We start from the raw sequence: 17,359 nt of genomic DNA on the forward strand, positions 1-17,359 counted from the left end.
ACATCCAGTGGGGTGAGAAAAACAGTTTAATTCAAATCTTTCTTAGTCTAAAAGTTTAAGATTTAGAATGCAGTTTTACTTTTAATTTTCGTAGGTAACTATCTCTGACCTTTATGGCTACCACTTATTATTACTTAAAATCTATCTTTCTGTTGTTAATAAACTTATTTTAATGTTTTATCTTTACCAGTGAGTTTGTCTAAAGTGCTTGGGGAATCTGCTCAGATTACAAAGGCTGGTGTGCGTCCACTGTCCTTAGACGAAGGATGAACTAATTAATGAGCTTGCATTGTTCAAGAGAAGGCCTTGAGCAGTGTACTAGGGTACATTTCTGGGGTGCAAGGTTGGAAGGATTTGCTGGTGTTTCTCTGTGTATAGTTCATGAGTGGCTTGGAGAATAATCATGCACCTTAGCTGTGTGTGTCTCTGTATGCTGGTGGCTGAGCAATAATAGTGTTTGGAGCAATTTGCTGCTTGTCACTGGCCAAGCATTGTGAGAGACAGCCCAGGGTGAAGAATTAAGGGGACACAGTGGTCCCACAGTTCTAGGTTCTACCCTGAGGGTCTCGTCACAACTCTTAGCTGTCAGAGTTAGTGAGGCAGGGGTCATCCGCAAAGCTTTTGTTCACTGTAATAGGTATTATTAATTGGGAACGGTCCAGGGAAAGTGAGGGCCACTGGCAACTCCTGGGGAAGAGGCGGATCCTCCGGTAAAAGCTCCTCCAAAAGACGTTGTTTGAGACGATGGACGTCCTTTTGCATCTGTAACAGAGGCTGTTCTTGGGGCTGGTCCATATGATGATCAGAGAATTGCCCTCTGGACTGGGGCAGAGATGCACGTTTCTGCAAGCGAGATGCACCCCACGGATCCCAGGGAAAACCCTGCAAGAAAGAATATGTCATAGGGGGCCAATATATTTCAGGCCAAGATGTTCTATCCTTGCTGGAAGAACGGCTACGCTCTGAGTGCTGATGCTTTCCCCTTGCCACTCACTTGGAAGATCTACAGAAAGTCTTTGAGGAAAAGATGAACTGGAGGACTCTGTATCAGAGTCAAAGGAAGAAGTTACTCACCTTGTGCAGTAACAATGGTTCTTCAAGGTGTCCCCCCCTATGGATGCTCAGCTGTAGGTGTGTCTGCATCCCTGCACTGCTGATCGGAGAACTTTGGTAGTAGTCTGTCCTGCCCACACGTGCGCTGCTCTCTGCCTGCAACAAGACTAGCCAGCATGCATGGGCAATCCCTTCTCAGATCCTTCTCTACTGCAGAGTCAACTACTAGAACTCTGAAGTAAAGGGGAGAAGGGTGGGTTGTGGAGTACCCATAGGAACACACATCTCGAAGAACCATCATTACTGCACAAGGTGAGTAACTACTATTACTTCAAGTAGGGTCCCTATGGGACTGTAGTTGACTCGCAAGCAGTGCTCACCACTGGAGGCTGGGACTTCAGAGGCAAATCTGATATGGATGATAGTACTCTGGCACTGAATTTGGTATCTGCAGCCAAATCCCCCAAGATGGCATAGTATACTGCGAGACGTAAGTACAGATGACCAGGTAGCTGCTCTGCAGATTTCTGATACAGGGATAACATTGGAGAAGGTGATGGACAAGGAGACCGACCTCATAGAACGTGTGCGTATTAAAAAAGGGTCTTAGGTTACTCAATTATTAACAGAGTTTAATACAGCCTCAGACCCATTCAGAGAATCTCTGAGCTGAAATCGCTGTACCTTTTGACTTTCCTGCAATGGAGAGGAAGACTCAGAGATGTGGGTGGCAACCTGGGCAGCAGTGACGATAAGATGGTCGAGTTCAGGATCCTCACAAAAGGAAGAAAGAAGAGCAGCAGACTATGGACCCTGGATTTCAGAAAAGCAGACTGACTGCCTCAGGGTACTGATAGGAGGCTAGTATGAGGGTGAAAGGAGTCCAGGAGAACTGGCTGTATTTTAAAGAAGGCTTATTGAGCACAAGTGGGCAAACTATGGCCTGCGGGCCACACCCGGCCCACGGGACCCTCCTGCCCGGCCCCTGAGCTCCTGGCCCACTGAGGCTAGCCCCTGGCCTCTCCCCTGCTGTCCCCCCATCCCTGCAGCCTCAGCGCACTGCGCCGCAACACTCTGGGCAGCCGGGCAGCACAGTTGCAGAGCCTCGGCCTGATCCGGTGCTCTGGGCGGCGCAGCTGTAGCGCCACCAGCCACTGGTGCTCTGTGCAGCACGGTAAGGGGGCAGGGAGGGTTGGATAGAGGGAAAGGGAGTTCAGGGGTGTGGAACGGGGGGTTAGATGGGGACAGGGGTCCCGAGTGGGAAGTCGGGGTAGAAGTTCCAGGGGCGGGCAGGGGACAGGAAGAAGAGGTGGTTAGATGGGGCAGGAGTCCCGGGGGGGCCGTCACGGGGCGAGAAGGAGGCAAGTCGGATAGGAGGCAGGGGCCGGGCCACGCCTGGCTGTTTGGGGAGACACAGCCTCCCCTAACCGGCCCTTCATACAATTTTGGAAACCCGATGTGGCCCTCAGGCCAAAAAGTTTGCCCACCCGTTATTGAGGGTGCAGGGACAAAACCATCCGTATGTGCAGTAAGAATAGCAAATATGGCAGGCGACCAGCTTGGCTTAACAGAGAAATCTTCACTGAGTTTAAACACAAAAAGGAAGCTTACAAGAAGTGGAAACTTGGACAGATGATAGGGAGGAGCACAAAAATATTGCTCGAGCATGCAGGGGTGTAATCAGGAAGACCAAAGCACAGTTGGAATTGAAGATAGCAAGGGATGTGAAGCGTAACAAGAAGACAGGTTTCAGAGTAACAGCCGTGTTAGTCTGTATTCGCAAAAAGAAAAGGAGTACTTGTAGCACCTTAGAGACTAACCAATTTATTTGAGCAAATAAATTGGTTAGTCTCTAAGGTGCTACAAGTACTCCTTTTCTTTTTGTAACAAGAAGAGTTTCTACAGGTATGTTAGCAACAAGAAGGTGGTCAGGGAAAGTGTGGGACCCTTACTGAACGGGGGAGGCAACTTAGTGACAGAGGATGTGGAAAAAGCTGAAGTACTCAATGCTTTTTTTGCCTGTGTCTTCACAAACCAGGTCAGCTCCCAGACTGCTGCACTGGGCATCACAGCATGGGGAGGAGGTGACCGGCCTTCTGTGGAGAAAGAAGTGGTTCGGGACTATGTAGAAAAGCTGGATGAGCACAAGTCCATGGGGCCGGAAGCGATGCATCCGAGAGCACGAAAGGAGTTCGCGGATGTGATTGCAGAGCCATTGGCCATTATCTTTGAAAACTTATGGCAATCGGGGGAGGTCCCGGACGACTGGAAAAAGGCTAACGTAGTGCCCATCTTTAAAAAGAGGAAGGAGAAGGATCTGGGGAGCTATGGGCCAGTCAGCCTCACCTCAGTCCCTGGAAAAATCATAGAGCAGGTCCTCAAGGAATCCATTTTGAAGCACTTGGAGAAGAGGTAGGTGATCTGGAACAGTCATCATGGATTCACCAAGGGCAAGTTATGCCTGACCAACCTGATTGCCTTCTATGATGAGATAACTGGCTCTGTAGATATGGGGAACGTGGGGGACGTGATATACCTTGACCGTATCAAAAGTTTTGCTAAAGTCTCCCACAGTATTCTTGCCAGCAAGTTAAAGAAGTATGGATTGGATGAATGGGCTATAAGGTGGATAGAAAGCTGGCTAGATCGTCGGGCTCAACAGGTAATGATCAATGGCTCGATGTCTAGTTGGCAGTGGTATCAAGCGGAGTTCCCCAGGGGTTGGTCCTGGGGCCGGTTTTGTTCAACATCTTCATTAACGATCTGAATGATGGGATGGGATTACACCCTCAGCAAGTTCGCGGATGACACTAAGATGGCAGGAGAGGTAGATAAACTGGAGGGTCGGGATAGGATCCAGAGTGACCTAGACAAATTGGAGGATTGGGCAAAAGAAATCTGGTGAGGTTCAACAAGGACAAGTGCAGAATCCTGCACTTAGGACAGAAGAACCCCATGCACTACTGCAGGCTGGGGACCATTCTGCAGAAAGGGACCTGGGGCTTACAGTGGGCGAGAAGCTGGATATGAGTCAACAGTGTGCCCTTGTTGCCAAGGAGGATAACAGCATATTGGACTGCATTAGTAGGAGCATTGCCAGCAGATTGAGGGAAGTGATTATTCACCTCTAGTTGGCACTGGTGAGGCCACATCTGGAGTACTACATCTGTTTGAGCCCCGCACTACAGAAAGGATGTGGACAAATTGTAGAGAGTCCAGTGGTGGGCAACAAAAATTATTAGGGAGCGGGAGCACATGACTTATGTGGAGAGGCAGAGGAAACTGGGCTTATTTAGTCTGCAGAAGAGAAAAGAGTGAGGGGGGATTTGATAGCAACCTTCAACTACCTGAATAGGGGTTCAAAAGAGAATGGAGCTAGGTTGTTCTTTGTGGTAGCAGATGACAGAATAAAGAGCAATAGTCTCAAGTTGCAGTGGGGGAGGACTAGGTTGGATATTAGAAAAAACTATTTCACTAGGAGGGTGGTGAAGCACTGGTATGGGTTCCCTAGGAAGGTGGTGGAATCTCCATCCTTAGAGGTTTTTAAGGCTTGACAAAGCCCTGGCTGTGATGATTTAGTTGGGGTTGGTCCTGCTTTGATCAAGGGGTTGGACTAGATGACCTCCTGAGGTCTCTTCCAACTCTAATCTTCTATGATTCTATGATTTTCTGAAGGCTCTTGTTCTGTCCAAATAGAAGGCCAAGATGCTCCTCATACTGAGAGAATGGAGGATGGCTTCTATATTATCCTGATGAGATTTGGGATAAAAGCCTGGAAGCCGATTTATGTGAAATTCAGACATCAACTTGGGAGTTAACTTTGGATACGGTCTAAGCGTGACCCTGTCAGGGAAGAACACAGTGAAAGGGGGATGTGCCATCAGAGCCATTATTTCCCCAATCCTTCTTGCAGAGATGATTGCGATGAGGAATGCCATCTTCACAGAAAGGTCAGTTAATGAAAAGCGGTCATAGTTTCAAATGGTGGCCTACTCAGACCTTTTAATACTAGATTGAGATCCCATTGAGGTGTGGGAAGTCTGGGGTGTGGGAAGAGGTTTGCTATGCCTTTGAGAAACCTCTTCATAGTCGGATGGGAGAAGATTGAGTATCCGTCTACCTGCTGATTGCAATTCCTGTTAGATGAACCTTCAGTGAACTGATCGAGTCCTGATTTCTTGAGAGTCAACAAGTAGTTTAGGATCACCGATAGGGTGGATGTATTAGGGATGATGCCTTTCAGCTGGCATCAGATCTGGAATCTCTTCCATTTTTGTAGATAAGTATGGCAAATAGTTCCTTTCCTACAGTGCAACACCACCACCTATACCTCCCCAGAGCAAAATGTGTCTATGTGCTGGAACCATGAAGGATCCAGGCTTGAGACGCAGAATCCGCAGGTTGGAACGGAGAGTGCATCCCTTGTTCTGCAATAGAAGGTAAGTTGTGATTGGAAGAGTCATTGGTGGACACAGTGGCAGCTGTGACAGGTAAAGGTATCAGATGAGAGCAATCAGTATGATGTTTGCTTTCTCACTTTTCACTTTCAACAGGACTTTTAGTATTACAGGGAATGGGGGAAAGATGTAAAGAAGATCCTTGTCCCATGGAAGGAAGAGGGCATCTCCTATGGAGTGTCATCTGCTCCCTGCTCTGGAGCAGTACTGTGGACATTTCCCATTCTAGTAAGTAGCGAATAGGTCTATTATCTCCACTGTCAGAAGATGTCATGGAGTACCACTGAATCTATCTCAAATTCATGGCCGTGTGGGAATTTGCGGCTGAGACTGTCATACGTTGTGTTGTGTATTCCCGGTAAGTAGGCAGCTGATATTAAGATACCGTGGGAGATGCACCAATTCCATAGATTTAGTGTTTCTGTGCAGAGGGAATGAGACTTGGCGCCTCCCTGACAGTTATGTAATACATGTAACCATATGGTCAGTCATGACCTTTGTGAGTGTGTGTTTTTGATCAGTGGGAGAAAGTGAGCACACACATTTCTGACCACCCTGAGTTCAAGCAGGTTGATATGGAGGCATGTGGAGGCTGGAGACAATTTGCCCTGTATTTGGAGACCATGGAGATGCATGCCCCATCCTATGACAGGTGCATAGGTGGTCAGAAGTAGAGATAGAGAAGGGTGAACAAACGGGGTTCCCATACAGACATTTACTGGGTCCTTCCACCAGACCCAGGAGCACAGGGGATAATTATTTTTTTTAATATAAAAAATATCTGATTTTTAAAATGCTTTTTGAGGAAAAAATTAAAATTATCTTTATTATAGCTCAAAGATATCTCATCATGGAATAGGGATTATAAATTCTAATTCTATAGTATGAGAATATATTCATATAATGTTTAAGAAAAGTTTTGAAAATGAATTCCAATAGCTCACGAATTAGGGACCCAATCTTATGGGGTTTCAGGCGCTTCTGTATAGATTATTTAGGTTAATCTTTCTATCTACCCAATGGGACTCAGTGCTCAGTCTAGAAAATACTATCAGAAATGCTTCGTTTTGCAGTTCTCAGACTGTGGATCTGTGTCTCCAGAGATAACATGCTTGTTAACAGCAATAATGTTTTTAAATAAATAATATATAAAGCTGAGAAATAACAGACCTCAACCCTATTGTCCCTCTGCAAATTTGCGTACACAGAGTCAATCCCTTAACTCTTTCTAAAAAGGCAAAAAGAACAAGGAGTACTTGTGGCACCTTAGAGACTAACAAATTTATTTGAGCATAAGCTTTCGTGGGCTAAAACCCACTTCACTGAATGCATGCAGTGGAAAATACAGTAGGAAGATAGATAGATACACACACACACACACACACAGAGAACATGAAAAAATGGGTTTTGCCATACACACTATAACGAAAGTGATCAATTAAGGTGAGCTATTATCAGCAGGAGAAAAAAAAAAACATAGCTCACCTTAATTGATCACTCTCATTGTAGTGTGTATGGCAACACCCATTTTTTCATATTCTCTCTGTGTGTGTATATATATCTTCCTACTGTATTTTCCACTGCATGCATCCAATCAAGTTGGTTTTAGTCCACAAAAGCTTATGCTCAAATAAATTTGTTAGTCTCTAAGGTGCCAAAAGTACTCCTTGTTCCTTTTGCTGATACAGACTAACACTGCTCCCGCTCTAAAAGTGCAAAGTTTCAAAAAGTTCAATGAATAGAAGATTGTTGGGGGCAGAATAGACCTGGACAAGGAGAAGAAGTCTGGAGATAAATGAGAGAAGGGAGGGACAGGCAGTAGGAACAAAAGTGAAACTGTTTGAGCAGCATATTCCAGAAGTCTGGAGGTCTTTCTGAGTGTAGCCTTCATTGATTTGAGATCAACCATCCCATTCTCTCATGAGAAGGGAAAACCTATAACGGCAGCAAGCCATAAAAGAGACCCAGTTTGGGAATATTTTAATGAAGTTCCTCTACCTGTGGGTAAGACAGGCATGTGTGCAAAATGCAAAGAGAAAAGGAATACTTGTGGCACCTTAGAGAGTTCAAAACAAAGAAATACAAGGTTGCCCGAATAAAACATCATCATGAGAAGTGTTCCTCACAGGAGGAAGCTGTGTTGATGAGGATGAAAGGAACTTGTCTGAATATGTAGGATATTCCGGTTGGTAAACTTTTTTATTTTGTACTTCTTTCTTAAGGACTGCCTGTCTTCCTTCTGGACTATTCTTGAATTCTCATGTTTGAGCAAAAAATATAGTTGTTACTCTACTCTATGGTACTATCATTTTAGATGCAGTTGTGATAAAAAATAAATGGCTGAAATAGGCAGATCTTCCTTTTACAATTTCACCTTTAAAGTAGCACTGAGCGTCAGTGAATACAATGAGTAATACTAAATGAGCAGTATGGTAATAATAATTAAAAAACTGCATTGACTTATTTTGTTTAGGAGAATCCATCCTCAACATACAGGATTCTGAAGACTATCCACCTTCAAGATCACCATCATTTTCTATAGTTTCAGAGTTATCTGCCACTAATAGTGTTTTAGTCACAATAGTGTTTTAGTCATGTACATCTCAGAGCCACACATGTGTAGCAAAAAGAAAAAAAAATCTCCATCCAGAAACAATCATAGATAAGTTTGTGATAAGAACCAGCAGATTACAAGAAGAGATAATTGATGAAAAAATTGCCCGGTTTGTTTATGCAACAAACTCTCCTTTCCGTATGATTGAGAACCCACACTTCAAAAACACGGTTCAGTCATTAAGACCAGGATACAGTCCACTCAACAGAGCAGATGTCACAGGCAAATTGCTGGATAAAGCATATGAAAGAGAAATTGAGCAGTATGCAAAGGGTCTAGAGGGGGAAATTGTTAACCTGAGTCTTGATTGGTGGAGCAAAGTCCACAATTATCCTGTTGTATGTGCTTGGGTGGTAACAGAAGAAGGGAATGTCTTCCTTACAGAAACAATTGATACATCAGGAAATGCATACACAGCAGAATACTTGCAAGAAGTAGCAGTAAAAGCTATAACAAACTGTGAAAAAAAATTCAAATGTTTAGTACACTGCTTGGTTACGGACAATGCTGCAAACGTATCCAAGATGAGAAGAAATTATTTAGAAGAGAGTCCCAAGCTAATAACACACGGTTGCCATGCTCATTTGATGCACCTCCTAGCCAAACACTTTAGTGTTCCAGAAATAAAGGCTAATGTTGTTGACACTGCAAAATACTTCCATAACAACCATTTTGCAGCAGCTGCTCTGAAAAAAGTGGGAGGAACCAAGCTAACTCTCCCACAAGACGTGCGATGGAACTCAGTAGTGGAGTGTTTTGGGCACTAGATCAAGAACTGGCCTAATCTGATGACAGTTTGTGAACAAAATTGTGAAAAAATAGATGGCACTGTCACAGCCAAAGTTCTCAGAATCGGGGTAAGAGAAACGTTGAACACATGCTGAGTACCCTGAAGCCTATTTCTGTAGCACTGAAAAAATGCAGGGAAAAAGCTGTTTTACTGGTGACACTGCTGAAATTTGGAAGGAACTGAGTGAGATCTTAAAAAGAGAAATATGCAATGCCAGAGTTAAATTACAAGCATAAAAAAAACCGAATGGGACAAGCACTATCTCCAGCTCATTTTCTTGCAAATATTCTCAATACTCGGTACCAGGGTCAAACCTTAACTGCTGAAGAAGAGGAGTTGGTTATGACATGGACATCCAATAATCATCCCTCCATAATGCCAACTACAATAAATTTCAGAGCTAAGGGTGAACCATTCAAGAAATATATGTTTGCTGATGATGTTTTAAAGAAAGTCAGACCATGAACTGGTGGAAATCACTTAAGCACTTGGATTCAGAAACTGTTGAAGTGATAATCTCACTTTTAACAGCAATAGCTTCTTCTGCCAGTGTAGAAAGAATATTTTCTTACTTTGGACTAAATCATTCCAAATTGAGAAATTGTTTGGGACCTGAAAAAGCAGGAAATCGTGTTTTTCTTTTCCAGATTATGAACAAACAGGAAAATGAAGGTGAAGACGAATGAGTTAGCTGCAAAAGCCAATATTTTAAGTTTCTCATGTTGACCTAGCTGACAGTCAATTTATTATTTTTTTTAAATATTTCATTTAACTATTTTAGTTAAAAACAATTTTAACAAAAACAAACCTAATTTTTAAAAACATGAATGTTTAACTTAAAAAATTCATATGCTTGTTTTGTTAAAATATTATATGTTTGCTGTTGAAGAAAAAAATCCAGAATACATAACATTAAATTGCTTTATTTAACTAAAACAATTTAAATGTCTGTCTGGTGATGTTCTCCTCCTAATACAGCATGGTAAGAAAATCCTCCAAATATGAATGATTAACCTGTTGAACTGGAGATATTTATGAAGTCATTGGGAGGTGAACTATCTGCGTCAATTACCTTTGGCAAATGAAATAACCAATCGTTCATTTTCTGATAAAGCTGTAAAACTAATCTCAAAAGTTTTCACAATAAATCACTTTAAAAATGTAGAGTGCGTACCTTCTAAAAATGAAACCTATATCTATCTCTATCTCTGAGTTGGGAAGAATATGTATTAAGGTTATAACAACCAACAAGAATTCACTTTTATGTAGAAATCCATGATTAAATCACTTCCTGACTAGTGATTTAAATCAATTTGATTCAAATCAAATCCACCCAGCCAAGGATTGCTTGACCCTGGTGAGCACTGATAGTACTTTGCTTATGTGGTCTCTCTGCAGCCTGTAAACTGAACTACACCATGCCTGGAGGCATCTCATGTGTAGTCTGGCGTGAGCGATAACCGATGTGCCCACAGCCATGTGCCTCAGGAGACAATGTCTGGCCGAAATCTGGGGGCTGGATTGTACTGTGTCAACAAGGAGAAACTGAGAAATCTGACGTCAGAAAAGTGCTTTTGCCTGAATGGAGTTGAGGTTGGCGGGGATCCCCTGGGATGGGTACTGCAGCACCCCCTGCATCCTTAATTCCCCGGTTAAACATTTAACTTTGTAACTGATAGAACTTTAATCGGTTACACAGTTATTGTTTTTACACATTATGTACATCCCTACTACAGGTCATATCCTGTATGTTCAGCTAAGGCAAAGTTAGTACACATAATGTTTGGGACCTTTCACCTAGATAGGTGATGATGAGCTAAAGCATAAGGTTGGCATGGTGGACTGCCTAAGTTCATACCCTCTATAAATGTAACAGGTACACCACATGTGTCAAGGTTCCTTCCCCGCTCTGAACTCTAGGGTACAGATGTGGGGAGCTGCATGAAAGACCCCCTAAGCTTATTCTTACCAGCTTAGGTTAAAAGCTGCCACCGCCGAAGCGTTACACAAAGAACAGGGAAAGAGCCCACTTGGAAACGTCTTTCCCCACAAAAGCCCCCAAGCCCTACACCCCCTTTCCTGGGGAATGCTTAATAAAAATCCTCACTAATTTGCATAGGTGAACACAGACCCAAACCCTTGGATCTTAAGAACAATGAAAAAGCAATCAGGTTCTTAAAAGAAGAACTTTTTAATTAAAGAAAAAGTAAAAGAATCACCTCTGTAAAATCAGGATGGTAAATACTTACAGGGTAATCAGATTCAAAACACAGAGAATCCCTCTAGGCAAAACCTTAAGTTACAAAAAGACACAAAAACAGGAATATACATTCCATTCAGCACAACTTAATTTAACAGCCATTTAAACAAAACAGAATCTAACGCATATCTAACTAGATTGCTTATTAACTCTTTACAGGAGTTCTGACCTGCATTCCTGCTCTGGTCCTGGCAAAAGCAACACAGACAGACAACCCTTTGTCTGTCCCCCACGCCAGCTTTGAAAGTATCTTGTCTCCTCATTGGTCATTTTGGTCAGGTGCCAGCGAGCTTGTCTTAGCTTCTTAACCCTTTACAGGTGAAAGGGTTTTTCCTCTGGCCAGGAGAGATTTTAAAAGTGTTTAACCCTTCCCTTTATATTTATGACATGGAAATAACCGGGTAGGACAGAAATAAATCCAAGAATGATCTAACGTCATTAATATGGATGTATATGTCATCAATACCAACCTATGGAGTAAGTGTACCCTAACATTTTGTGTATGAGGAAACTAAATTTGGACATAGAAGGAGGGCTCAAGTATTCAAGCTCTATAAGAGAAGTGACCCACCAAGCCAAGGAAGCTTCTAAGTTTGTAAGCTTCACGGTTTCTAAGCTTCGAGTTTCAAGTTTTCAGGCTTCTTAGTTTATTCATCTGTTAGTTCTTAATTGTAAGTTTTAAGTCACTTAGTTAAGTAAAACTCTAAATTATCTTCAATAGCTCGTAAGCTTCTCCTAAACTGTAAACTCCCGATCAAGAATTGAGGAACGTGGACCTGAACTCTCTTGGCATGCCAGAGGCGAGGCTGGTCCTTTGTCTCTTACCACCAGGTTATCAAGGAAGGGTGTGAGTATATTAATCAAAAGCTTTATAGTATATAATATCACATGTATCTCTAGAACAATTATTATTGCTTTTGTATCTCTGATTATTTACCATTTGATTACTATTTGATCATTATTCCATTTATCTCAATAAAAGTCTTTAAGGCTACATTTGTCACAGTGTGAGTGTCCTGTCATACATCCTGAGGATCCTTGCAAACTCTGTATAGCCTGATTATGGGACAAGAACCTTATTATCTTCTGATCAGATTAACTGGCGAGCCTATAATCCATACTATCCAAATTAATAATATTAACTTCCTAAAATCAGGCAACAATACACATACCCCTGAAGTGGAACAGACATGCTCACTCCCTTGAGGAACAACTAAAAATTAGTGGTAACATTGATCAAGTCATAATTACTTGTACCTAAGGCCAAACCAGTAACAAATACTTGGTGTTTTAAAAGCATCAATTTCACAAAGCTGAAAACAATTCTGAGCCAAATCAGTTGTGAGAAAGAATGTAAACAGAAAAAATGTGAATGATAACTGGGGAATGTTCATGAACTTTTCTTAAGACCCCCAAAAGCTACAAACCCACAATCAAGAAAGAAGGCCATGCTGTTTTTTAAAAAAAGCAGGATAAACAACTCCCCCCGAAAAAAAAATCCGATTTAGAGGGGAAGTGAAAGCAACTATAACAAACATAACATATGGAAGACAATGGAAGTTGACAGTCATGAATATAAATGAGAAGCTAGGAATTGTAGAAAATTGATAAGGGAAGCAAAAAGACAAGAAGAAATCTATGGCCAGCTGAGTTAAGGACAATAAGAAGGAACTTTTGTTAACTACATTAGGAACAAAAAGAATTCTAACAATGGTATTAGTCTATTACTAGATGGAAATGGTAGAGCTGTCTGTAATAATGGAGAAAAGGCAGAAACGTTTAATAAGTAATTCTGTTCTGTACTTGGGAAAAAGTGAATTCATGACGATGGAAAGACTTTCCATTCCAATGGTAACTCGTGCAAATGTTAAACAGCAGCTACTAAAGATAGATATTTTTTAAATTCACAGGTCTGGATAACTTGCATCCAACAGTTTTAAAAGAGCTGTCTAATTAGCATCCTCAGCCATTAATGTTGACTTCCAAAATCTGTTGCAATACCGGGCAGTTCCAGAGAACTGGAAGATGTTATGTTGTGCCAATATTTAAAAAGGATAAATGGGATGACCCAGGTAATTATAGGCCTGTCAGCATGACACTGATCCCAGGCAAAATAACAGAGTGGCTGATACAGGACTTGATTCATAAAGAATTAAAGGAGAGTAATATGATATGCCAATCAAAATGGGTTTATGGAAAACAGATCTAGTCAAAATAATAATATTTTTATTATGTTACAAGTTTGGTTGATAAAGGTAGTAGTGTTGATATAATATACTTAGACTTTTATAAGGCATTTGATTTGGTGCTGTACAACATTTTGATTAAGATACAAAACAATATAAAACATTCAAATGATACAAAATCAACATGGTACATATTAAACGGCTTAAACTCTGGTCAACTGAAAGATCTCAAACTATAACTGAAACAGGGAATCATCATCAAGCGGGCATATTTCTAGTGGTGCCTTTGCAGGGATTCATTCTTGGCCCAACACGATTTAACATTTTTACCAGTGACCTGGAAAAAATATTTTAAATCATAACTGATAAAGTTTGCATATAACAAAAGACTATGGGAGTCAAATAATGAGGAGGACAGGTCACAGATACACTGCAGTTTAATATTGCTGAATGTAATAGCCCTACATTTAACAAAGAATGTAGGCCATACTTACAGAGTAGGGGACTCTATCCTGGGAAACAATGACTCTGAGGTTATGGTGGCTAGCATGACACTAGCAAAAAGGACTAGTGATCCTTGTGGTCCTTGGATGCATAAACAGGGGAAATTTGAGTACCAGTAGGGAGGAGATATTACCTCTGATTTTTTCACTGGTTTGACAGCTACTGGAATATTATGTCCAGTTCTGGTGTCCACAATTCAAGAAGGATGTTGATAAATTAAAGACGGTTCAGAGTGGAGCCACGAGAAAGATTACAGGATGAGAAAGCATGCCTTATAGGCAAGGGTTCCCAAACTGTGGGCCGTGGCCCAAAGGTAGGCTGTGACACAGTCCTGGGTGGTCCGCCATCATGGGTGGCATTTTGGGGTGGGGGCAAGTAGTGATACCAGGTGCTCTGAGAGTCCAGGTCAGTTTCCCCATGTGGGTTGGGTAAGGGGAGAGTGGCAGAACAGCTTTGGACGCCTCACAGCACAGCCCTAATGTGGAAACTGACCTGGACGCACAGAGCATCTGGCGTCAACTCTCACCCTCCCACCCTCGAGCTCCCCGGGGGTGGGGTGTGGGGTGGGAAGGGCACAACAACACCAGGTGCTTTGTGCATCCAGATCAGCTTCCCCATGTGGCTGAATAATGGCTGCCGCACCCTCCAGGCTCAAGTAAGTGTAGTCCTCAGTGTCCACAGTCACAGTGAATGTGCAGGACAGCACGGCACGCACACAGCCACAAGGAGTAGAGCTGCCCCCACTGTGTCAATGAGGGAACAAGTTCAAGGCCGGGCCCCATAGCAGCAGCAGCACTCCTTCAGACACAGTCCCTGCCTGCACTTTGAGCTACCACCCTGCCTTAACACAGCCTGTAGCCACCCCCTCTTCCTGCACCCTGAGTTATACTCCCCCAGGGACACAGCTTCTAACTACCTCCTGCCTGCACCCTGAGCTGGCTGAAAGGCTGAAAATTGAAAATGAGATCAAGTTGAGCCTCTCCAACAGATGTCACAGGCTGGAAAACCAGTGCAAGGAGAAGCAGGCACATCCATCCCATTGAGAAGACTCCTGGTCTGTAAGTTATTGTAAATAAAAATATAAAGTATTTGACTCTTTTCTAATTAGTAGAGAATAGGGGTGGGTCTTTACTTACACAGCACAGAAATTCAGATTTTACACTAAAAACTGAAAACAATATAGTGTTCAAAGTTGGACAACTATTTTGTTTTAAAATCAAATAACTTTTTCTTAACAATTTTGTTAACTTTGTTGCATTGCGTATGTTCAGTTTTATACAAATTGTGTTTTCCCTGTTTGAACACATTTTGAACACATTTTTTTAAAGTGTAGTTTTACTAAAACTGTTTGGTTTCAAAGATCTTGAAGCATTTCTTTGACTGCATATTGCTAGGGATTTCTATAATTACAATCATTTACATTAAAATGAAAAGTAAACATGTACATTGTTTATTTACAGTGTTATAGTTTATATGTATGTAACAAAATTAATATTTTTCCTCAAGAAGTGTTAATAGTGGGCCATAATGCCTATTAGAATTGCACAGGTGAGCCTCAGGAGAAAAAGTTTGGGAACCCCTGCCTTATAGGAATAGACATAAGGAGCTCAATCTGCTTAGTTTAACAAAGGGAAGGTTAACTGTGACTTCATCACAGTTTTTAAAGTACCTACATGGGAAAAGAAATGTGATAAGAGAGGGCTCTTCAATCTAGCAGGCAAACATATAACAAGATCCAACGTTTGGACTTCAAAGCTTGACAAATTCAGAGTAGGAATCAGGGACAAATTTTTAAGAATGCAGGTAATTAGCCACTGGAACAATTTACCAAGGATTGTCAAGGATTCTCCATCACTAGCAATTTTAAAATGAAGGTTGGATACTTTTAGAAAAGATATGCTTTAGTTCAAACAGGAAATAATTCAGGGAAGTCCTATGACCGGTTTTATTCAGGTCAGACACTAGATGATTACACTAGTTCCATCTAACTTAAAATCTAAAATTTGTGCATCACAGCCTCCTAAGGCTCCATCTTCACTGGAAAAGAAGACAGCTAACTCCTGCTTAGATCTTACTGATTCCTCCCCCCCCGGCCCTTTTTCTTAGAAACTTTGAAAATCTAGCTACAGAAACTCCACAGCAAGATGAGTGGAACGAGGGAGGGTACCCTCTGACATGTGTCCATACTCTTCATGGATACTAGGATTGTTAATTTTCTCTGGAGAATGTTCTTCCACCTGCTCTGAGATGTTTGGTATGCAAGGTGTTTCCCCCAACCTGTGGGAGGGGAGCATCATGAGATCTTTCCCTGCTTCTTCACAAGGCATTGCCCCAATTTATTTTTCTACCATTTAGACTTCCTCCTCTGATTTTGACATAAATAGGGATGTAGGACATTTTGATTTCTCTGAGGAGAATAAGCAATTTGGCAAATGCTTTGACTGATGGCAAAATTCCATCTGGCATCACCTCCTAATTAGTTCAAATTTGGTAGTGACCACAAGTCCTCACTATCCTACTCTGGATTATTTGATGGTTTATGTAAAAGGAACTGGTGATCTCAGTTAACTGCTGAGATCACCGAGATCTCAGTTTAAGCGCTGACCACATTAAAATCTATTCTCACAATTGGAACTCTTTGGCAATCCCACAGAGTACAGTCACTGAACGGCCACAGATATGAAATCCCTTCTTACCACTGCAACCCTTGTTCCTCCAAGTTAGTGTTGAAGAACAGTGGCAAAAACAGCGAGAGGAAGCATATACTGTTGTTACTCTTGCTGTACATTTTCTATGGACAGAGAGGGAATCTTGTTTCCTGAAATATCAACCCACCATCTTTCTCTAGCTCTAAATGTTCTTAAAAGAGTGCATGCGTGCACACACACAAAACTCCTCCCACCATAATAAAACCCAAAATCCAGTACTGAGTGCTTTCATTTATCTTCTTAAAAAGTAATAGTATTCTGCTTACATGACAAAACAGACATAGCCACCAATGATACTTCTCTGAAAAAATGTAGTTAAAAAGAATGAAGACTCTGATTGATGAAGATGCAGACTTTCCTATTTTTCCACAAACTGATCTTCATCAACTGTAGTGGTCTGAAGAATTTAATGAAAACTTCAAGCTGTCATAAATATAAAGGGAAGGGTAAACCCCTTTGAAATCCCTCCTGGCCAGGGGAAAGCTCCTCTCACCTGTAAAGGGTTAAGAAGCTAAAGGTAACCTCGCTGGCACCTGACCAAAATGACCAATGAGGAGACAAGATACTTTCAAAAGCTGGGAGGAGGGAGAGAAACAAAGGGTCTGTGTCTGTCTGTATGCTGGTTTCTGCCAGGGATAGACCAGGAATGGAGCCTTAGAACTTTTAGTAAGTACTCTAGCTAGGCATGTGTTAGATTATGATTTCTTTAAATGGCTGAGAAAAGAATTGTGCTGAATAGAATAACTATTTCTGTCTGTGTATCTTTTTTGTAACTTAAGGGTTTGCC

The 17,359-nt window shown here is 41.9% G+C and overlaps 1 protein-coding gene across 3 annotated transcripts in view; it reads right to left on the reverse strand.

Moving 5' to 3' along the window:
- Nucleotides 1-17,359, reverse strand: part of RPS6KA5 (ribosomal protein S6 kinase A5) — a 187,623-nt gene that overhangs the window by 138,865 nt on the left and 31,399 nt on the right. The gene's annotated exons all lie outside the window — the stretch shown is intronic.

Source organism: Caretta caretta, chromosome 6, assembly GCF_965140235.1.
Source record: "Caretta caretta isolate rCarCar2 chromosome 6, rCarCar1.hap1, whole genome shotgun sequence".
Lineage (NCBI taxonomy): Eukaryota > Metazoa > Chordata > Testudines > Cheloniidae > Caretta > Caretta caretta.